We start from the raw sequence: 26823 nt of genomic DNA, 5'->3' as shown, positions 1-26823 counted from the left end.
AAGCCAGGAGTGTTAAGTTACTCTGAGCACTGATTCAGACATATCTGGGGCAAGATGATATGCTGTCTACATGCCAGTGAGAGAATTTCAGTATTGGGAGCAGAAGTGCAAAAACAGATCCTATTGAACTTGTGAATATTCAAGCACATTACATCGTATCCATTTGAAACAATCACTTAGCACTTAAGGAATCCGTGTTTAAGTTACTATAGAGAGTAGAGAGAAGAAAAAAAAAGCTCCACAGTCAATCTAAAATCACATTGTCGCAATACTTTTACGTAGAACGTGAGGACAGCAGTGCATCAGCCGGCTGTCCTCTTTGTGCTATTTTATGTGACATACAGTCAAAAGAGATTGGCTACTGTAAGAAAGCACAGCTGCATAATGAATAGCTCTGCCGTTTTATAAGGAATCTGGACTACATTTTACCATCTCTGGTCCAAAAACCTAACCTAACATAGATTACAAAACTCTAAACACAATTTGAGATTTATGAATCATCTAATTTATTTCTGAATAAAACAAAAGAGTATTTCGATGCTGTTCAGATATTTGAACCAGCTTGAGATGCATATCTAACCTGGACTGAAATATTCCACATTGCAAAAAAAATAAAAAATACTTGATGTGTTTAACATTTTGTGAAAATGAGACACTTTACTGCAAACAAAGTCTCATTCTTCACTATATTGTATAGGTGCAGGAGCCACCTGGGCCGCTGTTTCCAGCTTCATATCTTCCATCATCGTTCCTCAGTTTTTCGGGGAGCATAAAAGACTTTATCCATGTCTGCAACTTCCTTTCAACTTGCACCCCCCTCTTCTCCCTACTTTTCCTCCTCCCTCTGCTCATTCACTCAGCCCTTCCCGCCTCTTACCCTTTCAACCACGCTCCTGCAGCAATCCCCCCCACCGCCTTCTTTTCGGCAGATGGACGGTTGGTCGGTCGGTCGGGGAGCCAATCTTCTTTTTTAATACCTGCGAGCTTCTCTACTTAACTCCCCATCTCTGCAATATTTTCACAGTGAATTCACCCAGAAATGCAGTGTAATTGTGCCAATGTCAGCTATCCCTCCTTGTTTCTCTGGCTGCGCCTCGAAGCAGGCCTGCCTGGGCCGTGAAAAATCTACCGTAGGACTGGTATGAAAAATATTCAAAGGGCGCTTCCTAAACGGGGCGATGTCACTCCGAGTCCAAAATTCCTCACATGCTCCATCACTATCCTCACAACTTTACAGCAACGCAGACTCCCGTGTCACTTTTGAAGGAATGCTCAGTGGGGTTGGACAGCAAACACAACAGAACTATTCTTCTATCTGTGATTTCGTGGCGTAGAGACTGTAAACTGAACACAGTCTACCTCTGGGAAAATGGAAAACTCTTGTCCTGTCAGGCCTGGGTTTTTATGCATCAGTTCTTAGATTTAAATATCAATACGTAACCACTGCTATTGCGTCGAATTTGAATAATACATGCAACATCTCTGACTGGGAGGGTGACATCAATGTTGCAATGTTTTTTAATGTTTCGGAGCGCCGCCGAGGCCTGCTGAAATATGAATGCATTTCCTCCTCCCAGGTGAAAGCAATTCTCTGTCCTGCGGTAATCCGCCTCGGTCGACACCAACCTCGCCGACCAAGATGGCAAAATGGACGTTGCCATGGGAACCTCGCGCCTGGCAACTTGGAGAGCCTGGCAACTCGCCAAACTGTTGCCATGGCACAGCTGTCAGTTTACGCAGGCAGGGATTGGTGTGTGAGTGGCCTTTTGTAACGCCGCCCTTTCAGAGATTCCAATCAAACGCCGAGCTGGAAGAATGTGCCTGATGTGGCACTGAAGACGGGGCGGAGGGGGTGCAATCAGGACAAAAAAAAAAAAGAAGCTTGGTAGGGCAACCGACTTTGGTATGTTGATACGAATTATTATCATCTCCTTTGCCTCAACGTTTCATGAGCTGCATCACAGCAGCTCACTAAATGATTAATACCTACACAACTGCGTCGGCTGCAAAACATGCTTAGATGAAATCATTTCTGGCCAATTAATTCAAGAGCAAAATATATATTTAGATCCATGGTCCAAAGCTCCTCAGAGATATCACAATCTGCTGTAAACAAAGCCTAAAATTAGCAGCTTGTGCTAGTTTGTGGATAAGATTTTAGGCACACCGCCCAACCAAGCTGTCAGTTTTGACTAAATATATAAGGAGAACTGAGATTATGAATACTGCATGAGCTTTTTTAACGTCTCAATTCAGTGCTGTCAGGTTTTTGTGCTTTTTTACTGGAGCACACTGCCAGGGTCAAACAGCAGTTGTTTTGCTTTGCAAATATGTAGACAAGGGTAAAACAAAAAAAAAATAAAATAAAATAATCCATACTGAGTACAATATGCATTTTATAAATGTTATAAACATTTTCAAAACACTCACAACTATGTGCTAGAAAAACTTGGCATACATTAAAAGATAAAAAAGATAAAGAGCAAAACACAATAAAAGCAGGACATAGACATGAGATGTTATTAGACTGTAAGAAAACTCATTCACACAGAAATTTCAAACAAATAAATGTATAGTAGTATCTAACTGCCTTTATTAAACATAGGCTAAATTTAGTAGCAGCACTTATCTCACAGAATATGTCCTGCTTTTTAAGCTTTTTGTACCTGTGAGATTTATCGAGCGTCTTTGGCAAAATCTTTTGTCATCAAAGAAATTCTCACGTCAAGAGCTTGAATGTGTTATGGACATCCGGAGGGCATATTTAGTCCCCCAAAAGATAAAAAATATCCAGCACTGTCATAAATTATCTGGAAAAATCATGCAGTTACACCTACTGCAACCAAAGTCTGATGTTTGTCTTTTCCTCTCTTCTTTTGGCTTCTACCTCCCTTATTTCCTTCCATCTTTTTTTATTCTTTCTTTCTAAATTCATTATTTTCCTCGAGGGTTAGACTGGCCAAATTCCCATGAGCCTTTGTCATTAATACAGCCGTCTAATCTGTGGGTGTCTGTTTGTGTATTGTGTAAAAAATATTTCATGCTGTGAAATTGGAGATAAGTGTACAGAAATATTCCGGAAAGATGTTACCTTGAAATCACTTACATCATGGCCTGCGCCTCATAAAGCCGAAGCTGAAGCCAGCTGAAAAACACACACACACAAAAACATCAGGCATAAACATTAAAAGGAAGTAAAGCTGCAAAAAACAAGGAGTCAAAGTTAACCGGCAGTGAATGAGAGGATCACATAATAAGTCTGTTTTACTTGATCTTTCTGTCAAACTGAATTTTAATGACCTCTGCCTTTTAAATAATTTGAATACTAGAAAAAATGCTTAAAGTCGACATTTATCTGTAAGTTAAGACAGTTAATTGAATACATAAAGTAGGTGAAACAAAGAGAGAACAGCGCATTAAAATAAAAATTATAACCCATAAATAAGGAGAATTAATAGAGCAAAAGGGACATTTAAGCTATGGGTTACATTATAATTATTTGATGCTCAATTTGTTTTGTTTGCTGCTCCTTAAGTGTTGTTAATAATAGATGCAATTTGGATATTACCCAAGTCACCCCAACATGACCTGCAGTGGGTCAGTGATGCTGAGTCTGTCAGATAGCTTCATTTCAAAGTTTCACTGCTTAAAGGTGCCAGAGAAAAACGTTACTGGAGGCAAAATGGCAGCTTAAATTTGCTCCTGTCAAAACTATTTAGATCCACATTTGAGGGTGTTCAAATCTCAAAATCTGAAAGCTATTTCTGTGCACGCACACACACGCACGCAGACATTCTGCAGCGTGGACAAAGCTGCACACCAGCTCCGAGTGCTAAGCCTCCTGCTCTGGCTTGATAAATATAACTTCAAAAGAAGCAGCCAAACAGCTTTAGCTGGCCAACTGCACAATGAGCATAATAACTCCCCACCTCCTGGGAGCTTCAGCTTAGTTCATTTACCCTTGCAGAGCGCTGCCGTGCCTTCATGTGCACATGTGTCTTTGTTTCGCTGCGAGCCTCATGGAGGCTCCCCACCTTCTCGCTCGGTACAAAGCGGATGTATAGAGGAACCTTTTGGACCTCATTTTTACAGAGGAAACGCGGTCCGTCCTCCTCCCTCCCACCCCACTCTTGTATTTGGCCCTCTCATGTAATGCCTGATTTACCACAGAACCCCTTAAAGAGGTCAAAGGGCAGACAAAACAGTCTGGTGTCATGGCAACCTGTGTGCCACCATCCAGAATGGCAAGAGGGGAGCTTGGGGAAATCTGGTTGGGGGGGGAGTTAGTCAGTTAAACCTTTAAGAACACCGCTTTGTCCTACGGCTAGTGTGTGTGTGTGTGTGTGTGTGTGTGTGTGTGTGTGCGTGCGTGTGCGCGCGCACGCAACATACAAACACAAATACACACACATGTAATGCACCTGCACTGTGAAATGGACCCCTCCTAATTTGCACTACAACGCGGCCCCGGAATAATCAAGCCAAATCCCTCGGTGCAATGCGGCCAAGTGCAGAGTCCGCGAGAGTGTAGGAGGGCGTGCACGCCGCGTCGACGCGCGCTGCCGCATCGGTGTGTGCCGTTTGCGCCCCTGTAAGACACTCCTGAGTAAAAAGGTTCTTTGTGGCCGCTCGATGCGGCGGCAGCGCATACGCGATGGGGGGAGGGATGCTAACGGATAAATGGGAAGCAAATGCATTCAGATCGATAGCGAGCCTGAGAGAGGGCGAGAGGGGTTAAGAAGAGAGAGTGGAAGGTGGTGAGCAGCGAGGGAGGGGCCACAGAGAGACTGATTAATCATTCCTGTATTGTTATTGACTTTCTGTTAAAGGGAGTGAGTCAGACGCTGAATTATTTGCCAGTGTGTTTCTCTGCGCGCGCGTGTGCGTGTTTGTGTGTTGTACTGTATTTTATTGAACGCACAAAGTCATCAATTACAAGCCTCGACTTTGCAAAGGTTTGGCAATTTCAGCTGCTTCGGTTCTGCTTTAAGGGGAGTTTGCATTCCTGGCGTGTGGTTACAACCTTTAAGCCGTTAGTTCCCATCGTCAGCACAGTAACTGTGAAGGATTTAATTATTCATGCTTTGTAAAAAGAGCTAATACGCTGCTCCATTTTGAGCAGGAACGGAGAAGCAAAGGAGGCGAACAGGAAATTCCCCTGTGAGGACTTAATGAGGAGCTGACGAGTGAGCAGACACAACAGAGAGGGACGGAGGAGAGGAGGTGGGCCGACATCTGACCCTCTGGCTGTGACCTTGTTCATTGTCTGAAGGAGCACCTGAGCACAGGTCACATCTGAGCACATTTTACATTTTAAGAAACTTTTCTGCTGTCCCTTTCCCCAGCCAGCCCCTCAAGTCAGCATCAAAACCCCTAATTAAATAGATAAAAGTGGCATAATTAGTTTACAATTATATCGGCATGACACCAGCGTCAGACGATGCCAAGGGCAATGTTTTCCTCCAATTATGAGCCCCTTAAAAAAAAAAAAAAAACGCAGACCGGTCACAGGCTGAGCTAAGTGAATGAAAACCCTTTTCAGTGTTACCTTGAACTTGTACAATGAGTCTGGTGTTTGTGCTGGGGCCACTTCCTGACCTCTTCTTCCCCCCTTTGGAAGCAGCCAACCGGAGCCGCTCCTTTCATCTTACAAACGTGACCCTGCTGACCCACGCTGACCAGAGAGCAGCTGGAGACAGCAGGTTTCCCTTCCACTATGGACCTGTTCATCCCTGACTTGTTAAAGTTGCTTTGACACTGCGTTCGATCAGAGAAAGCTGCTGAAGTGATTCTGAGAATCAGGACAAGGATGTTAAATGTTTTACCGAGCCGTGTGAAGGTAAAGTCAAAGACCATTTGATGAGAGAAAATGCAAAAGCTAAAGGCGTTTTCTCTGGCTTATGGAGCACCAAGTGGTGCCCCTCCTCCACCTGTTACTACACAGTAGGCCCATCACAATAAACAGTAAATCAATTAATTGCATGATAAATTAAAATGATTTTCATTTGCATGATTTATCGTTTTTCTCTTTCTACCAAAAACTGGATGATAAATGTCTTCAGTCTGGTCTGAACTTGTCCTTTTTTTAAGGACAATTTTGTTTACAAAGACTTTGTAATTCATTTTATTTGTTTTTTTTTTCTTCTTTTGTTTATTTTGGATATTGTAAAACGTTTTCCAGTTCCAGTGTTAAATGTTCATTAAGATTTTAAGTTTTTTAGTCTTTGAGATTGTGTTTTTGCATTATTATTATGCCTTCACCATTACATTGCTTGGAAATTGTCTCTAAGTAACAATATTATCGCTTATTGCAATAACTTCTGGGGCAATTTATCATCCAGTAAAATTTATCAGGACAGGCCTACTGCACAGTACGAAAAAAAAAAAAAGAAAAGGCGACTGTGCATATCTGTTGACAAGAAAAACGAATTGATTGCTTTGAAGTATTACCAGCTGCAAAAAACGATGACAGTGTTGGCATGGAAACTAAAGGAGCACCTCCCATCACTCTCATCAAGGTAACAGAGGTCTGAAGCTGCAGCTGTGAAGCTTAATTTATCAAAATGATAAAGCATAAATGACTCAATAACCAGGTTTGGGTTGGTACAACTATCGACCTGGACTAAAAAATAATTTGACTTCACATTATCTCCAAAAGTCTATAAATGTCCTTGTTTAAAATGGATAAAAAAACCATTACTGTTACCGAGTATGCCCATATTTAATCTGTCTAAAATAAGTTTTATTTATGGTAATGACTTAGAAAGTAGGTATTTTCAAATAAAAATATTTTTGAAAAATTAACCATTAATTTCCACTCTAGTCACAAGTAGTGAGATGAATTTAAAGTCAGTTTAAGTGTAAAACTGCCAAAGTGGCAATATATAACATCTAACATATTGAATATTTAAAAGCAATAAATTTAGTGCAGGTTTTTAAGTGGATGGTCTTTTTGTTTGTTTTTATTTGCTATGTTGCATTGTTTGATTTATTAAGAGTACTTAGAAACCACTATGTATAAAATGCATTACTATTATTGCAATTAAAGAATAAAGTCCCTTCACGAGTTGTAGATAATGTAGCTTTTTTGTTGTTGTTTTAAATAATATTTAGACAATTTTTGTTAAAATGACCCATTAACACACCAACATTGGCAGCATTGTTTGGTTTTATACGATCAATTTGGATCATATAAAACTAAATTCAATTCACATTTTGGTAAAGTGCCTTGAGATGACGTGTTGTGTGAAACGCAGCTATATAAATAAACCGAATTGAATTGAATGCTGTGAAATGGTGGTGTTTTTGCCAAGCATATAATACCATAACAATAATACTGGCCCATCTGACTGACATTAAATGCAAAAGCAAATCCTCCACCTCGTTTATTGTCCGACATGAAACCCTTTCCCTCATTTCTCGATGCTTTTTGTCTCACTTCAAACCCACTTTGTCTCCAGTTCTTGAACAACTTTATTTCTTCATGCTTTCATCTGTATTTTCCCTTTGCTTTCTTCACACCACGCTCTCCCTTCCTCCTCCTCCTTCTCTTCCTCTCTCTGTCTGGCACCAGAGAACTGGCACGCTCGAGGGAGACGATGTGTGATGCAGGCATCACTCACACCTCCAACACCATCGCAGAGCATGTCTATCACTGCAAAGTGTAATGGAGAGCCTTGTGAATGCCATCAATATGCTACCAGAGGAGACGTAGTGACACTTCAAACCACTGTCAGTAAATTAATACGCTTAAAGTGCATAAATCTGACTTACATATTTTTGCCTCTTTGCTTAATTGAATAGCAAAAGAGTTATTTCATGTGAACTAGAGGTGTTCTTTTTATTGGCACAGTGATTAAAAAATATTTGATCTTTGCTTGAAAAAAGCCACACAAAAAAAAAGAACCCAGTATAGACAAATGTCAAATTTATTAACTCATTTGAAGTTTGTAAATACTGAACTGTAAATTAATCATGTTTTATGAAATAATATTTCACACAATACCAATGAGTTTTCAACTACATTTTGGCTGACAGAGGACATTTTAAACAGATTCACATTCATAGCCATATTAGTTGTAGATTTATATTTCTTGGTGGACCAAGCAGGACTTTTGTAACAAACAGCTCTGTTGTCTGTGCTTTCGACAACGTTTCAATGTTTTACACTGAGCCGACTCCAAAGTTTGTTACTCCACCTTCTGTGCATCAACTTTGCAGTTGGCAAACGAACTTTAGGAGGCATTACCGCCACCTGCTGGGAGGAGTGTGAGTATCAGTGTTGTTGGTGAGAAAGGCGAGACTGAATGCTGTATTTGTCCACCTTTTAGGCTTTCTCTTTTCTGTTATTAATCAAAATTAATATTAGTTACTAGGAGAAATGAGGCGAGTGTTTTCTGCAAATTTCAGAATTGTCATTATGCTAAGTTTAGTCGTTTTGAAAGACTTTCAGTTCCCATTAACATTTGAGGAAATTGAGGAAAAGGAACTTGATTGACTTAAGAAGATAAAACATTTACTTAGCTTACTTATTCCTTCTTTTACGCAAGGTAACAATGCCTGTCGACTTAAACTAATGCTTTTTTATTTGGTCATGTCACCACGAGTTCAGCCAATTTCCAAAACTGCAGCAAACACTGGGCTGCTGATGACAGGTTTCAGCCAACTACTGGATTTAATTCCCTGATTTCAAGCAAAGAAGCATAAAATGTTTGTCTTTCCTTGACCAAAAACACTCTTAGAAGATAATAGAAGAGTGACTGTTTGATTTTAATTGCTTAGACATCCAGAATCTCATTTTCATAAGCACTGTAGTGTTTTTTTTATTTTTTTTTTTTATTTTTTTATTGAATATTCCTTTTGACACAATTTTGTTAGGCTCTACCTTATTGGATCATGGACTAATTTTCTACACAAATTCCTCCACAGCAACACATACAGAATAATCAAATATCGCACAAAACAAATATATTTAATTGAAATAAAAAAAAAGGAAAGAAGCAATGAATTAAGTGTTAGCATTAGTATTAAAAATCTAGGCATATTTAAAAGCTTATAGGGCCTCAAATTTACTTGATCAATTTTTGGACTTTTTTAAGACCTTGTAAAAACCCAGATTCGTATCAGAGACTCGTATTTTAAAGTACAAAATGAAAGCAACACCTACTGTCTGTCTTGACAGAGTGAAGTAAAGCCTGTGAGCAGGCCTGGCTGGTGACATTTATTCAAGCATTTCAAAGATGATGTTGCCACTTTTAAATTGTTTTCATGGCAACATGTTTGGCACCCAATAAAAAATAAAAAAAAGAAAACTGAGTGACAAACCAGAACTATTTTGACCTGCAGGCGACTGACAGCACCAAGGCTACAATCCTATACTGACACAAAAATAAAGAACAATAGATCATTTCCAGCAGCTCAAAATCAGGGCTTCATCAACAGTTTGTTCTTATTGTAAAGAAAACACAAAAGAGTGTTGTAATGTGTGTTTGGCATTAGGACGTCCACAGCTGTGATTTTTTAATCCCTTTTCCGTTGTAAAAAGAAAAAAAAAAGTGGAGATTCTCAGTTTCTTGAAAAAACATTCAGCATTCTGTGGCATTGATGTTTTTCAAATTATATCAACAGAGTTGGAGTTTTACCAGCACTGACATAAAAACAAGAAGGCTCAATGTGACGAGTAGCATTCGTACATTTCGGCAAGGCTAGCTGCATCGGCCCTTGAAGAAGTATCTGCCCCCTTTCACATTTTTCAGATCTTGCTTTTTTTGTCTTCAGATTATACATTGTGTATCAGTCCAAGATAACCAAAGTAAATACAAAGAAGTAGTTTTCAGATCGTGTCAAAAAGCTGTGCAAACCAACCGTACAAACATAACGCGCTACTCTACTCTTAGCAGTCAAAACTGGCAACAAGTCTGAAGAACAAATTTTGACGTCCTCTTCTTTGCAGAGTTGTTTTAATTCAGCTGCACTGGAGGCATTTCATATGTAAATGACCTGGTTAAGGTGATACAGCAGCATCTCAATCAGATTTAACTCTGGACTGTGACTAGACCAATTCAGAAGTTGTTTTTTCTTGGGGGGGGGCTGAGACCCGAAGCAGTAAAACAGTTCCAGACCATCAAACGACCATCACCTTGTCAGACTGTCAATGCGATGCTGCTTTCTGAAATTATTTTCTAGTTTTAACCAGAGGTAAATGGATGAACACGGTTTAATTACTGTGGGACCTGGTCTGAGGGAGATGTCAGATTTTTATGCCAGATGAGGAAGCATTTACAGTCACATTCAACTACAAACCAAAGGAGATGTTCTAAAAAAAGGCTTCTTTAATATTTCATTGACCCTTCATCTGTTTTTGATACCGCACTCATCATCTTCAACATCATTTATAAAATGGAAACAACATATAAGCACCTAATGCATCAGCATACAAAACATATTTCTGGTTTATTACTCTCATATAACAGTGGGTTTGTCTGTAAAGCCATTTGCGGTGCGTTCTTCCTGTGAATCATGTAGGGCTGCCAAATCCTCACTGGATTAAATTCTACATCACCCAACCTTATGTAAAGTAATTAAAAAATATATATTCAAGGGGATTCATTTATGCTGCTGTTTAGTTTGAGACAAGAAACATATTTTAGTCCAGTCAATATCCGTAAAGCAAGAGACACACATGAATGGGAATAAATTAATTTAAGGAAAATTAGGTATCTGCAACAAATCTATAATACAAACTAGTCAATGAGTCGTTTCAGTCAGCTCACTGTGAAATTTCTAATGCCTTTACATAAACTTATTTTAAAAACCTAATTTACTTAAGCAAAGCAAAACACAGATGAAAACAATCGACGAAACCTGATAACATCAACAAGGACTGCATGTCAGAAACCTGCCCCGTAAATCATAAATGAGGACCCTGCACTAACATTAGTACCCTCATACATTTTCTCTATCTCTCTCTCTCTCTTTTTTTTTTACCTCCTCCCCAACCCCCAACTCCTGGGGCTCTAAGGATGTCTGACACATCTAAGGCGCTGGAGAGAAGAGGGGAAATGGTGAGGATCAAAAGTTGAGGGAGAGAGAGCACAGAAAGAGAAAAAGATGTGCATCAAAAACGAGATGGGAAAGAACGTGGCAATAAAGATGAGAGCTGTGCAGAGAGAAAGAGGAGACAGGCAGGAGGGGATTGATATGGGAGAGCTAAGAGGCAGCACTGTGACCTACTAATGCAAAACTGAGGAATTCTCGCTGCTGACTCCAAACACATTCCTGCAGCCTGCAAATATTAACCCCCACCTTGCCGCCTCTGCCTGCTCCTGAGCACACGAGGCGGCCACCTGGCGAATCCACCGGGAAGCTATTCATTGATATCGACTCGCCTACTGGAAATAATTTCAGCACTGTTTGGTGTTGTGGAAAACATTAACTCGCACCCACAGAAGGGCAATCTGCGGGATTTTGTTGTACAATAGGTGTGTTATTATGAATGATTGTCTTGCATCTGCACTCAATGGCCACTTTATTAGGTGCACCTTGCCAGTATTGGGTTGAGACACTTTTTAACTTGATGTTGGAAGCATTTCTTACAGACTCTTGTCAGCATCTTGCATTTGCTGCACATTTTTTTTGGATGCACATCCATGACGCAAATCTCCTGCCACATGCATCCTAAAAAAGTACTCTCTCTTACCCTGAGATCCAGAGGCTTTGGAGAGCACTTAGTTATGATCACGTTTAGCATTTGAGCTTTGACATGATGCATTATCCCTGAATGCTGCAGCTCAAATTGAGACGCACCAGACCAGAAAAAGGTTTTTTGCAATGTCACGATCCAATGTTGGTGAACCTGTGACAAGACGGGATGTCGCCTTCGAGATGGTAGTTCAAGCTACAGCTGCCTTTCTATCATATCAAACTAGATGTATAACAACTGGCCATAAATATCAAGTAATTTCCAAATGAAGCACAAGGAAATTATACAACATATCTGCACATCTCTCAAGAGAGTCCCCACGTCAGACTTTTGAAATAAAGAGCTGGTTATGTGTTTGCAGTGTATAAGAAATATGCAAGAAGGTCAAGTTAACTAAAACAAACCTTCATTATTCATTTTGTGTACAAGCATGGTGTAGGCAGATCTTTAACATAGTGAGTTTTCTGAATGACCTATGACCTTCCATTAGCTCAAGATGGGCATTTCTATGTCTTTCATTTTACTGTTAAGATTTCTTAGAGCCCCTTCTCAAAAATGATTTTTTTTTAAGATAAGTAAACAAAACTTGCATTTTGTCCCCTTTTTGCTGCACCACGTCAGTGGAGATCAAAGATCCTCAAATTTAACTCACTTATATTTGTGCGGTTGCATTCCTGCACCAATACGGGACAAATTTTGCTTTACCTCACTGTTGCTTTTGCATCAGTTAATTTCTTCGTTTTGGTTTCTTTCTTTGGCACCAAAATCAACAAGTTATAATTTGCGAAACATTTCTGATTTGTCTAAATAAGACCAGAAAATATTTTCTGACTTACTCTTTCACTGAAACGGCACACACCCTGTTCTCAAGTTCCTCATGTTTTCTTGGGTCAAGCTGAATTGTAGGATCTAAAAATCAAAAATGCTTGCTGAGAGGAATATTTCTATTTGTCAGGCCTTTTTGAAATGCTCACTAAGGAAGGGAAATTATTATTATTTTTTTTTCCAACACCACCTAACACTCGGCATTCACATATTGCAATTACATGTTAGCTCATTACTGTCCCTTGCAGCCATGTAGTTTGGTCTTAATTTATTGCAGCTTGAAATGATCTTCTTTAAAATGATGGCCGAGGCCATCATATTAAAGCTCTAGCTTAGAAAAAATTAAAGATTAAGACATTGTTTAACAGTCATGAAAAAATTGAAACAAAGTGAGTTACTCAGTTACAGTGAAACTGTACTAGAATGGGAAAACTAACAAAAACAAACACAAAGTAAGTGGATATGTCAGGTATTATACAGTTTATAAACTATATAACAGAGCCAGTCCAGACTGACTTGGACTTTAAGAAGTGGTTTTGAAGGTGAAGATTTAAAACGGTGTCTGTGTTGTACGCTTTAGGATCTCATTAAGCACCGGTGGGGAATAAAAGTAAACGTTGGTTTTATAAAATACATTTTAAATGTTCAACCTTTCCTTCATGTCACTAAGTCTGCCTAAGTTCCTTACCAGGTGCCGGGTAAAGTTCAGAAGTGGTCAGATTTTCGTGCGGCTGTAGGGAACACAGGACACGGCGCTGCCCCTCCCACACCTGTTGCATAATGCTGGTCAGCTGGAACCTGCTGCACTTTTCTCTCAATTACAAGACTGACAAATACAGCAGGGAGGGAATATTTCCAGTTGAAAAACATACAGACAGTCAATTGTGGAAAAGTAGTGCCACCCTGTTCCTGTTTTTAAACTAATGCGGGTTTTAAAACAGCAGTTGGCAAGCAACGAGCGACATGTCCATGAAACGGCAGAGTGCAGGTTTGCCGGCGGCCCTCAGAAAAACACTGAAGTTTGTGGGTTATTCTGTGAGCAAGTATGGAAAACAAGACAAATAAATACGAGAGATGACATTGTTATAACTAAAATAATCAACAAGATATTAATTTAGAATCAGAGAGTATGAATATTTTTCAATTTTCTTACTTTTGCTTTTTTTTCGGCACACTTAAGAGCCTCAGGCAGCAATTAACACACTTAGTTGTTGCCTGAGATCAAAGCATTGTTGCCTTTAATCTCAGACAACAATCCCGTAAAAAAGTAATTGGCTCCTAAACCTAATAACTGGCTGCGCAACCTTGGCAGCAACGACTGCAATCAAGCATCTGCAAACACTGGCATTCACGTCATTCAGAAGGAATTTTGACCCACTCTTATTTTCATAATTATTTTTAATTCCACCACAACATGGGTTTTTCTGTGTAAAGTTAAACAACAGAATCTGATTCAGATGTAAGTCAAGACTTGGACTAAGCCATTCCAAAACCTTTAATATTGTTTTTTTTTTTTAGCAGTGCGGACTTCCAGGTGTGCTTTGGATAGCAAGCTTATCAAATCTGAATTCTCTCATCCCATTTTACAAAATAACTACGGTTAGCAGCAACTTGTTTGCAACTGCCAGATGAGTGCAATTAAATGCAAATTAGAAATACAAATAAACCTCCTGCATCAGAACCAAACACAACGTAAGAGATTTAAACTGGTAGTGGACTTCAGCGCGACGGAGACAAAGAGTATTAGTGCTGTTCTAATAATGTAGAGAAGCCCTTTGGGTATCCAGATGGAGCTTTCTGCTCCAGCCCCATTTCAGCCCCCGTGTCCTAGAGAAGGCAGACAAACACTGATGCAACTGGAACACCGAGTCCAGGGGGAACGGCTCTCGCTCAGGCCGTGAGAGAGCGGCTGCGTACATCTACAGCGGTCACATTGTGCGGCACTTTCTCTCCGTGCCGGACCTCGGAGCCTGCTGCGTGTGGCCCTGTTCCCGTCCCTTTCACACCCGAGCTGCATAATTGATAGCGAAGGGCGAGTTATGTTTTCAAAAGTGAAGCAAATAAATGCCTTTCTGGCCACACTGATGTGTAGATGTGCTGGGGAGCAGTGAGTGGCAGCGCGGAGTTGAAAAGAATTAACATACCCAATGGATTCTTTATTTTTATTTTTTACTAAAATGATCCAAGGCAATCCATTATTTCTGCCAGAGTGTACAGAGTTGTTACATGAAAGCCGTCCTGTTGAGATGAGCTGAAGGTCTGAAAAGCTTTTACAATTCAAGTGTTATCACATGAGAGCGACTCTCAATAGCCCTGACATATTCATTGCTCTTGTAGTTCTGGAAAAATTAAACTTTTGATTCACAAACATAGCAGAACGGATATATTTATGTCAAAGCAGCTTCATGACTTGCATACATGTGTCAAAACCTACAAAGGAATGATAGCAAAGAGATAGAAAAAGAAAATAAAAGAGGATATTTAGAATAAAAAACAAAACAATAGAAGTACCTGTAAACTCTCTGGTGTTTTGGGGTCAGAATGAAAGTTTACAAAGAGCTGGATGAGAAAGGAACCACATTTTATCCCTGCAGAGGTCCTGCCACCTTGCACTGCCGTGGCGAGATAACGTGGCAAACCTACCAGCATCGTGGTATGGAGAGAGAAATTTAAAACTAAAATTATAAGATGAAGGAATTAACTTAAAATAGAGGAGCAACAATTGTTCCCTCTGCTGCTAAAATAATCCATCATATAACTGTGGTTTTCATGCTGAGACTTGAATGAAAAATAAAGATTCTGTTCTTGTTTTGTAAGTGCTTATACTTTTTGCTATTTATAGAGTCACACAGGCATAACGAGCTGATATCTGGTTAATTAGTCAGGCTAGCTGCTTGGGTATCTGGATTCACATGTGCACTGCTTGTAGCTTGCCACCTGTAGTTTTAAAGAATCGCTCCCTTAATCAGAGTAATGGATGACATTCCTTCAGTTTTATATATATATATATACACACACACAATCAAAAACTAGAGGAGGCAGTGACCAGCAGAATTAAGTACAGGAGGGGCATGCTGTGTTATTATGTTGCTTAAATCTGGAGAAACTTCTCCAGCATGTTCTCTGGCATTTTATTAAAGACACTTTGACATTTTTAAATGGTATGTATATATATATATATATATATATATATATATATATATATATATATATATATATATATATATATATATATATATATATTTTTTATCTGTGTCTCACACCACTTCTCTCTCTCACTCGTGTGTTTTAATTTGTCTGATTAAACCTTTCCCATGTTCAAAAAGTGAACATTTGAGAAAACCCAGCACATAAGTGTCATGTCCGGAACATATTTTTCATTGTTAATAAAGTGAGAGCTGATTGAGTGTGAAATGGACTTTTACCCAGCAGAAATCGGACTCTTCCCTGCCTCCACCGATTTCAGGTTTTCACGCTGGACTCGCCGACCAATTCTTATTTTGACTGATTCCATTTTTTATAGCCCTCAGAAAATGTGCTGCTTGCTCCTTAATTGAGAAAGAAGTTTCAAAACAAACAGAAAATAATGGATCTACATTTGACCCTTATCTTAATTTGGCTTTTTGTAATAATAAAAGCGCATTAAATGTAGCTGTTAGGTGAGAAGTTCACAGATCGTAACTGGTGAACGTTCTTAGCTTTGATGCGCTTCTTGAAAAGGGAAAAAAAAACAAATGACTGATGATGTGATCGCTGATCAGAGCCCAGGAAGGGTTAATTTGTGAGACAGATTGTTGCGTCTCTAGTTTAAATCAGTCAGTTCACATGAACAAAATAAACTCTCATTGCTTGAGTTCAACTTTCTATTTTAAGGCAATTTTACCACAACCTATTCATGCAGTTGGAAAAGAGACAAATACCAAAGTTTAATGTTAGATCGTTGTAACAATGTCTGCTTTATTTCATTATTTTCGGCTGGAGTTCGATCTCGTTAGCACCGTCTATTGAAATCATCGAGCGAACGTTACTTGATAATTTTTGATCCACTGATCAGAACACACCCCACACTTGCTCTTTGCCAAATGGCGGCAGATGGCAGAGCACCAATCATTGAGAGTTCAAATATAGAGCGAGAACTTGTTACATTTGGAGATGAAGATGGGCAATCTTATGAGGAGCATCAACGAAGATGAGAAGGTTTCCTCAAAAACGTCTGTCCCTATGAAACAATGGAGGGAGGTTTGCAAACACACTTCATCATGTCATGTGTAGGCTTGGGCACAAAGCGTTGGGGGATTCAGACTGCTACTTTCAATGTTTGTGGATGTTTAGAAGAACAGAGATGATGTTTAGTTTGTAGCCGTATAACGGGGAATGCATACTGAGACCGAAAACAAACAGAGACGGGAAGTAGAGGGGTGGGCCGCGTCGATTTCGAGGCGGGGAGGATGACGGACGAATGATTCGAATACTTTGTGTCATTCTTCAGATTCATATCAGCAGAAAGTAGAATAAGTAACACAAGTCCAAAACCACTCACAGGACACCGAGATAGCGGAGTAGCAATTTACAAGGGAAAGAATAACAGAGCAGCAAAATTTTACTCTTCCTTCTCCTTCATCGTTCCTGTCTGGGCCCCAGCACCAACGCCAAGCCATCAGCTAGAACTGAACTTATTTTATACAAGTTTTCTTTGAGCAAACGTGCCTTTTCAGCTAGGGGACAACAGCTGGGACTCGTGGGAAAACGTTGCAAGGCGGGAGGGAGGTAAAGGACAAAACCAAACAGAGCCGAGAACACAAAAACGCACACAGCGAAAACCAGAAAACACAGAAAACACAGAGCTACGAATGTATTTCTTGTAAATCAAGCTCACAATAAACTGTTATTAGTTAATTTATTCTCTTTTTTTTACCTTTTTTCCAAAGTTTCTTCTTTCCCGATTCCAATCTGATTCTTTCTCTCCGTTCCCTCATTCTTAGTCTCGTTTGTGGGGTTTTTTTTTAAGTCGTTTTGCACTCTGGCATCTCCACGGCACTCAAGTAGTGTCAGATTTTATCCACTGATGCCTCCCCATCTTCTCCGCAAGCACCATTTGTCTGTTCTTCATCCCCTTGGCATTCAGCACTTTGAAAGGAAAACATGCCTTATGGACAAAGGAAGTCGGTCCTGCGAGGAGGAGCGCTGGAGGGGAAAGGCAGCGGATAAAGTCACAGGCGGTAAAGTGAGAGGCACGCTGATCCACTGCTGCTGAGTGTGTATCTGGGACAACATGTGCCAGAGCTCTGCACAACCAGTTCCACCGGATGCTTCACCCGAGAACAAATGGAAAGTCTTGGAGCTGCAGAAAGGGCTGCTGAGAAAATCGGAGCGGGCTGGAGAAGGGAAAGACATCAGTCATCGTGTTTGTGGGAGTGTGTATATGTATGCAGGATAGAAACGAAGGAGAGAGCGAGGGAGGGAGCCCAAGGTGGGAGGGAGTATATATGGAGAAAAAAAAAAAAAGGGGAGGAGACATTTTTCCTCAGTTTTCCTGTTGGGATTTTCTTTTTCTTTTTTTTCTTTTTTTCAAATATCTCATCTCTTTATAAGACAATTCCCATACCGCCTCCACGTACACCACCACGTTGTCAGCGGTGTATTATTCTGCTCTTCCACGGCTGATTTTCCCTCGTCGATTGGTCCGGTTTGCTGAAGCCAGCTGTGTCTTTAAAGCCTGTGCACTTGAACTCAGGGAGTGCTTTTCTTTCCTTGTGTACTTCCCCTCTGCTGGCCCCCAGCACACAGGAAAGAGAGTCAGCTTGCAGGAGAGACAGAACAGGACAGAGGGGCAAAAAGGGGCAGAAAGAGAAATACAGATGGGGGAGGGGGAAAGGTTTGGTTATTCACGGCTCTGGAGGATCAACTTTAGAAATACATGTGCTGTACAACAGAAAAGCTATGACCAAAACATAGCGAAAATCTTTTTTTTTTTCTTCCCTGCGGTGGATGCATGCACCAAGTTTGCAGCAGAACTATTCTAAAACGGACTGCATTTGAAATATGAACTTACAGGATGACATCATGAAAGCATGACGTCAGACGGGTGCAAGTTTAAGATCAGCACAACCTCACAAATCTGCAAAAGGTTGCATGCAAAGAAAAAAAAAGCGATTGCTTTTTTTTATTGTAGAGGAATGGAAAGTCTACTCACCTTGACTGATTTAATTGTTGAGACAGCAGGAGGCGGGAAGGGGGGAAGCTGGGGTGTGAGAGAGAGCTGCGAGTCGATAGCAGGCCAGTGGGGGCATAGGAGAACGCACCACTTGTCACGGCAGAGATTTGATTGTTCTGCACGTTGCAAGGAGTTTCACATGCAGCACTTGACTTTGGGGAGCAAAGTACAGATTCAAGATAAATCATGTGAATTCAAATCATTATAAAACTCAAACATCTGAATTAAATCATTAATAGCTCTGCACACTTAGGTCTTAATCATGGTAAAAACCAAGGCATACTCAGCTGAGCTTTAAATTATAAATGAGAATTAAAGTATATTTACTTCAGTTAAGACTGTAGGGAATTGTACATTTTATCACTACATACATCAAATTGCCAAAGTATTTACACCCCTTGAACAGTTTTACATTTTATCACCTTAGAACCACGTACATCTGCTGGTTTTATTGGGATATTATGTGAAAGATAAAGACAAGTCAGAGCACAAATGAAGCGGAGGAAAATTATAAGTTTTGAATATTTTCTACAAATAAATCTAAAACTGTGGCGTTTGTTTACTTTCAGACCCCTTTAGATTTAAACCTTTATTAAGATCCAGTTAAGACAATTCTACTCTACTATCAATACAGTCATCCAGAGTTCAAACATGGCCGCCTACCTACTCTGATGGGTCAGGAAAGAGTCCTTTATCAGAGGAGCGTCACAGATGCCAGTGGTAACTCAAGAGGAGCTGCAGAGATCCACAGCTCCTCTGGAAGAATCTTTAGACACATCTCATAGACAGTCTGGACAGAAGAAAAAATATGGGGAAACTCCCATTTACAGTTTATTATAAGCAAGCTAGGGGACAGTAGACATACCTGCACATATGTGTTGAGCAAAATGAATACCATGCATTATTCTAAGCACACAATTTCCATTCTGAAACAAGGTGGTGTAGGCGTCATGCTGCAGCACCTTGGTCAGAGTCCATGGGATGATGGGAAGACCTGAATGCAGAACAAACCTGGTAGAGATTTAAAACTGGCTTCACCTTCTGACAAGATGACAACCAACATACTTTCAGCTCTATAGTAGAATGGTTGGCAACTATTCATCGTTTTCCATTTGACCTCACAACTGCACTCTGCTTTATGTTCGATTATCACACAAAATCCCATTAAAATACATTGAAGTTTTTCAGTCGCGATCTAGCAAAATGTGACACGGTTACATTTATTAATGCTTTGCAAGATATTGCATAATTTGGAATGCACTGGGGGAAAAAATCTGTTGTACATATAAAATATTTGAGTTAATAAAGTTAAAGCCTGTTCATACCACAAATATTTGAAACTCTGTAGTGAGAGTTTCACGTTCATAGCTGAGTTTCCAAAGAGCAGGGAGGACATATAAATGATTCAAGAAAGTTATTTTTCCCCCATTGAGACTAAGAACACAAGCTCATTCAGCAAGAAAACTGAAGACAATCGCTTTATTCTCTCCAAACATTTTTCAATTATCAATCTAGATAGTTTTTCATTGTGAAGGTTAATCATAACATACTTTAATGATTGTTGCAGCAGAAGTGGATGTTGTGTTTAGACCGTAGTCAAGGGAATAAAATAAAGGAACTAAAATAAAGGCGATCAAAATGCAAGAAATGTGGGAAATGACAATATTGCTGCTTCCACTCTTGTTGAGAAAAGCTGTGAAAAACAGAGCTGTTGCCAAGTTTTACAGTATTTATAGAGAAAAAAAGGAAGGAATGGCATCATCCACAAGATTTGCAGAGCAATTCAACTTTTAGTCACAGTGAAGATAATTTAAATCTGGACTTTGATTTAGTCAAAGTCCAGATCTTGATCTCATGTAGATGTTGTTTGGCGACTTGAAGCAAGCAGACATGAAAGCTGTCAAGCAACTCAAACGAAAGTGAAGTGTGGGTCATACTTTATTCAGACTGATGTCAGAAACTGGCAGGTCACTACAAGAAGCATCTTATTTCATCTAAAGTGGGAAAAGTCTGCATAAAAACCTTAGAGAACATGGAGTACACATTTGGTTGTGCTGGGATGCAGATGCACAAAGATGTGGAACCACTAACAGGTGGAAAAAGGAGGTGCTAAATCTGTAGCCGTCAACGAAGGTGTGCTCTGCATTTGATTCATTTTTTTTTGTTGTTGTTCAGGAAGTAAATTCATGTTCCATACCTAACCACAGTGTTGGCAACACAAGGAGGAGGGAGATGGATTGGATGAAAAGAGAAACACTTCTTCTAAATGCAGACAAACTATTCCCCCAGACCAAGGACAATCATTACCTGAGGGGAAAAGGCAGCATGTGCGTTAGGGGAAGAGATGCTTATACTGGCGCTGATCTTGAAAGGGCCCCTGCAATCGATCGCGTTAAGCTCCCCGTGAAAGAGAGAAATCAATATGTTTTTAAAGGCGAAGCGGGCTGCATGCGGTGCATGCGTGTGGGCTCCATTGATACAGCCAGACGCGTTCAGAAAAGGAGCCGCTACTGCAAAAGCGCTATCACGTTTCGAGGTCAAGTGGTCTCATTTCCAATACTTATCTGCAAAATCATGACACCTGTGAGCCGCATGAGACTGGAAAGGTTGCACGTTTGTGGACTGTGCATCTCTCTCTGGGTTCCTATTATCATAGAAGAATATTAGACCAGCAATTGAGCAGATAAAGAGTTTGGGAGGAGGGGGACGGAATCACTTGTTTTAAGAAGAACTATGCAGAGGCATAGGTGAGATCTGGAGGGCTGCGTCAGGATTAGTTAATGGATAGAAAATCTAATGAGCAAAACTTACCTGTGACTTTTCGGGAAACAAAGAAATTGCTTGAGGAGAGCGTAAAGCAATCAGTCTTACAGCTAGTGATGAAGATTGCCTACACAGGTTCAGCTCAGGAGAAAAATGAGTGGGAAGGATGTCAACAAGTACAAAGAGTAAAGAAAAAGTAGCAAGTCAGGAGGGAAACAAAGGAGAGAGAAAGCAATTTAATTTCCATCTGTAGCCAAAACATTGCTAATCAATACAAAAAAGGGCACCCACTCTATAAAACACATTTCTACCTCTCACCTCCCCCCTCTTTCCTCTCTGTCTATTTCCATCTCTCTCAGGCACCCTCTCAGCGATAATTCACTCTTGAGTTGGCATCTGGGCCAGTGAGTTTGATCCAGTTGAGCCAGGGGTGATAAGACATCTCTGCACAGATCTAACACACTTTCCCTAAGTTCTCGCACAACGCGGCAACCTAAAGGTGCCAGAGAGTCACGTGTGAGGCTGGAGTGAGAGACGAGGCAGAGTGAGAGTCGGAGCCCTGCATAAAAAGAAAAGTGCCTTCAAGTGTGCTGGATGATACAACTCTGGCATGTGATCCCAGGCAAGTGGCATCACCATAACATTTACCTAATGACATCCAGCAACCATCATCCTGCTGTTGAGAATAGATAATATAAAGGTTGAGGACAAGAGGTTCTCGGATACAAAAACAGCTTCTAGTGGTCCTGATGCTTCCAATGTGGTTTTTATGCTACAGAATCAGGATCGGCTAATACAGAGCAGACACGAGTCTGCCCTCTAGTGGTGACAAACATGAACTAATGAAAAATGGGCGAAACAAAAATCTTTTCCGTCTTGATCCACAAACAATGTATGGCTTGAGTTAAGTATTTACCAGCAATACTAGTAAATAATTAAATAGGTGCCTAACAACAGAACATACACCATTAACAACCAAGGTATTGTTTTTATATATTTGTAAAAGCACCATTTTTATCTGTTGTGACATTTATAGCATGAACTGTTTTGCTCATATAACTTTTGTTATTCAGTTTAATTTCCCTTAATAAATTATAGATTTTTTTTTAAAAATTGTCCAGTTTTAAAAATTTGTTTGATGATCTGAAATAGATTATGATGAAAAAGTAAAACAGAAGAAATGTTTAATAGGACAAATGTTTTTCAAAAACAAATAATGAAATTGTATCTGTATAAATATAATGTGGGTAAAATTGAACAAAACTTTAAGCTTTTACACTGTTTTCAAAACAACAAAAATAATGACATTATATGTTATTGGGGAACATAAATGCCATACAAGTGAGTTATGAAAGAGATCATAGTTTTCAGTCTGGTGTGTGCATTCACAGGGGCTGTAAAGTGCTTACACTTTTCTCACTTTCTTTCTGTCCTCAACATTTTTACAGTGTTTTAAGATACTTTGCTCAACTTCTTCAACTGCACACAAAGGAGTAAGAATTTGGACATTTTTATTTAGTCTTTCCTTTAAAAAGTAAGCATAAAAATAGCCAAATTATCACGTAGATAATTTTAACACCAATCTGGACTGATAAAAAACAAAGAGCGGGAGTATGAGGAGAACAAACAGTCCCATGGCTGTATTATTAATATGATATGATTTCACTGTGTCAGACCTTCAGTCTCTGAGTCTGTGTTGCTGCTATTGTTGGTATTTATGGGTGCAGTATTGATCTGAAACCCAGTGACTCATTCCTTGTTGTGGCTAGAGGTCTGTGGTTGAAAGAAGGCCGAGTCTATGTCACAGAAACACTGCTTACAGTTTACTATTTCCTAAAACTAAAAACAGAGGAAGCTAAATGAGAGATGCATCATTGAACTCCTGTAAAATAAGACTTTTATATTTGTGATGCTATAAAAACATTAAAACTGATAGTAGTTTTATAACTCTTATTAAAAAAGCTGTTTCAAGTATACTTTCTATATTGATTGATATAATCTTACTCCCGAGTATTATTATTTTGGGTACATTTATTTAGCGGGAATAAAATAAGTTAAGAAATAGAGGTAAAAATACCTTAAGTGAGAGCTCAGATGAGCATTGTAAAAAAGCAATTGTAGGTCAATTAAAGACGGATTACAATCAAGGTATATGAAATACCATTTCTGAAAGCAGATGGCCTAAATCTGCACACAGAAGTCCACAATAAGTCCCAATCCTGTTCAACAAGAACAGAAAAATAGGGATCCAATTCACATAAATGGAACAAAAATGGACAAGGATTAAATTAATTTCAGAATTTGAATGGTGGTGGTAGCTTGATGTTATGGGAAATATTGTATTGGCACACCTTGTACCAAACTTGTATTGGCACACCTTGTACCAAACTTGTTTAAACTGGTCCCCTATAGACATCAATGAGTTCACTGCCCTCCAGTGGATCTCATTTAGGACATGGGATAGCTGATGTTTTACATACCGTGTTGAATCTACGGCAGAAACAATTAAGCAGTTCTGAAGGCCGAATGGGGTTCACCCTGGTAACAGAAAGGTGTGCCTAATATTGTGGCCTGTGAGAGTACTCACACTTTCAGTAATTTTACAGTTATTTTGTTTCATATTGATATTATTTTTGGAAACCATTTTTAATGTTTCAAAATGAAAGCTTTCCTCTCATTTGCACAAAATATTACATGATTTTGTTGTGATTCTTGATTGCCCCCAACATTGAAGCTGGATTGAATAAATTCATTAGATTTTACAGTGAGAATTGCATTGTTGTGGTGTAGTTTTCAGCCTAAAACAACAGAGTTCAAAGAAAGAAATCTCAGCCTTCAGGTAGCCTGGAGGAAATAACAATTCTATACAAGGGTGTGGTTGAAATGTCTTTCATCTCTGATTTAAAAACAAATCATAGAAAACCTCCTGCTGCAGGAGAATAAAGTTGACACGCATAACTCACCTGTATCACACATGCATCGTTGAGGGATCACGTCTGGACAACTTTCTTTTCAGCTGCTGCAGGGTTTTTTTGTTCACCATGAGTAAACACGTGTTTTTTAGAGCGAGACATCAGCACTGCCAGGGTTACAGCTCCGCCTTGTGGTAGCAGACGGATATAGCAGCTTAACCACTGAGCAACAAAGTACAGCGCAACATCCATCCATCCATTTTCTTTACACCCTTGCCCCTTAGTGGGGTCCGGAGGGGTGCTGGTGCCTCTCCAGCTGACGTTCCGGGCGGGAGGCGGGGTCACCCTGGACAGGTCGCCAGTCTGTCGCAGTACAGCCCAACATGTTTATCTTATTCAGATGCTACTGATAGCAATAATAATAATAATTTTTAAAAAGATCAAAAGAATTGTTAGCATTTTATAACATGACAGAAAGAAAATAACAGAGAAAAATAAACAATTGAGTTTAATCCGGTTTGTTTACTTACTGAAGTCATCTCAATTTATTTGTGGCTTTCTGTCCAGGCTGACATGACCTGACATCTTCTGTTCCTTATTTCCGTGAACAATCAATGGAGAAAGAAGTGGAGATAAACACTGTGGAGTGCTGATTGTTCATATTTACCTGATTAGCCATGTGGAAATGTCAGACTGTCAGAAGTTTTTCTGATCTGAATCATTTAACCTGCATCAATTCTGATCTGGTAAGGTATTATTTCATCTTTTAATTTCCACTATTGCCTTTTTCAAAAATTGGAACCTGGTTAGCACAATAGCACTTATTCTGTTCAGTTTTTGGTATGTTGAGGACATTTTTTTAAAACTCAGGGTTAACATCGTAAAGGTTTTTTTTTTTTTAATTGAGGGAATAAATAGTACAAGTGTCTGCATACAAATCCAATTTCTAAACAATGAATGAATGTAACTCTGGAAGGGACAGAACAGGAAGTGTTACACATTTCCTGTACTGAACACAAAAACAGGCTCTATGGAAAAGAACCCATTGTACATTTTGACTCTTTTTGCATTTTCTTATTTTTCTTTAATTGCATTTCCATATTTATACTTTACACTTCATGAGAATTTATTCAGTTGTTTGTTTTCTGATTTGTCATTTTTGTGCTTGACATGCAGCCTCTCATTACGAAACCAGACTGCCCAAATACACTTTGTTTGGGACTGTTGTTACATGACACAGATTTTTTTCTGTATACGTTTTTCTTGTTCTTCCATATTTTTTATTGATTTTACTTTGAATAATCTCAACTTAGTTTTTGGAGTCCTCCATCTCAGTTCTTTTTAACTTAATAACTCATAGTCATGGTCCTGTGTGAGAATCAGTTTTTGGGTATTAATCTTACCTAAAAACACCACATTTTCACAATATTTCTGTTTTTTTTTTTTTTTACTAATTATTTTTTGAAAACCTAAATTATTTTTTAACTTCTTTAAATTCAAAAATATTCAATATTCAATTATTCTCGCAGCTGCCAAAAATAATAATGCAAGATATTAGTTTTTATAAATATATTTTTGTGTTATATATACTACTAAATATTATTTTCCCTTTTGGTCAGCCTTAAAAATATAAAATGCAGCACTTTTTAAGGTATAGTAACAGATATTTCTTAATTCCAAATGGACCCGTTTTGTCTTTCTTGTAAGCAGTGTTGGCCTCCGTTCAGTCAGCTGGTTGGCAGTGTGCAGCAGCAGGCGATGTGTGTTGATGCGTCATATTTCATTCAGGCAGAAAAACAGATTTTCTGGCATCACAAAATGACTTAAACCGCAGCAGTTTTGAACTTTTTAAAACCGGTGTTCATAAAATGTGTTGGGAAGCTTTTGTTCAGTCTTTTTGATTTAGAGTATTAAGTAATACTAATGGTAACTGATCAATTGTATTGTGGCAGGATTTTGAACAACGTGGCTAGAAAGAACAATGGATACCGGATGTGTAAAAAGAGACCTCGTTTATTAGAAAGTTACGGGGCATTCTTATTACTTCATATTTCATCACCAAGGTAGTAGAACAACCATAAAGAAAACTCCATGTTCAGCTGGTTATCTGAATTGACCATATTTGGGGCGTCGGTCTGGAAGGCAGCCCGTCAGCGAGTACTCACAGGAAGTGAGTCACGCTTACGGTAACGTTACGTCCTTGTTGCAGCAGCAGAGCAAGAGAACAAGGAAGCAACATGTGCGAACCATAATAACTCCAACAACACTCAGAGCAGGCGGACGGGCAGGCACGACGAGAGGAAAGCGGATAGATTCACGGGGTTTCCACTAAAAGGATACTTTATTAACAAATGTGAGTGTTTTACCTCTTCAACTATACTTTTAGTGTTTTTGAAACGAAAGCGAGG

At 39.4% G+C, this 26823-nt stretch overlaps 1 protein-coding gene and 1 long non-coding RNA gene across 4 annotated transcripts in view; one reads left to right on the top strand and one right to left on the bottom strand.

Moving 5' to 3' along the window:
- Positions 1 to 2431: 2431 nt before the first annotated feature.
- Positions 2432 to 24588, bottom strand: LOC106951044 (uncharacterized). 3 transcript variants are annotated; one of them, XR_001425741.1, is made up of 6 exons: positions 24467 to 24588; positions 19606 to 19751; positions 19404 to 19530; positions 18720 to 18892; positions 17442 to 18326; positions 2432 to 3145 (listed from the first exon to the last, which is right to left on the bottom strand). It is a non-coding gene; the product is annotated as an uncharacterized LOC106951044 (long non-coding RNA). The 3 variants fall into 3 exon arrangements; XR_001425739.1 differs by lacking the exon at positions 2432 to 3145 and having other exon boundaries at positions 16459 to 18326; XR_001425740.1 differs by lacking the exon at positions 2432 to 3145 and having other exon boundaries at positions 16459 to 18326; positions 19606 to 19734.
- A 1982-nt stretch (positions 24589 to 26570) lies between these two features.
- Positions 26571 to 26823, top strand: part of LOC106951043 (maternal B9.15 protein) — a 9768-nt gene continuing 9515 nt past the window's right edge. Inside the window, exon 1 of the mRNA XM_015038303.1 lies at positions 26571 to 26768. The gene's annotated coding sequence lies outside the window, so the exon portion shown is untranslated. The remainder of the gene's footprint in view (positions 26769 to 26823) is intronic.

The sequence above is a fragment of the Poecilia latipinna genome, unplaced genomic scaffold, assembly GCF_001443285.1.
Source record: "Poecilia latipinna isolate Pla-1442-1.1 unplaced genomic scaffold, P_latipinna-1.0 Scaffold437, whole genome shotgun sequence".
Taxonomy (NCBI): Eukaryota; Metazoa; Chordata; class Actinopteri; order Cyprinodontiformes; family Poeciliidae; genus Poecilia; species Poecilia latipinna.
This window is presented reverse-complemented; position numbering and strand designations above follow the sequence as displayed.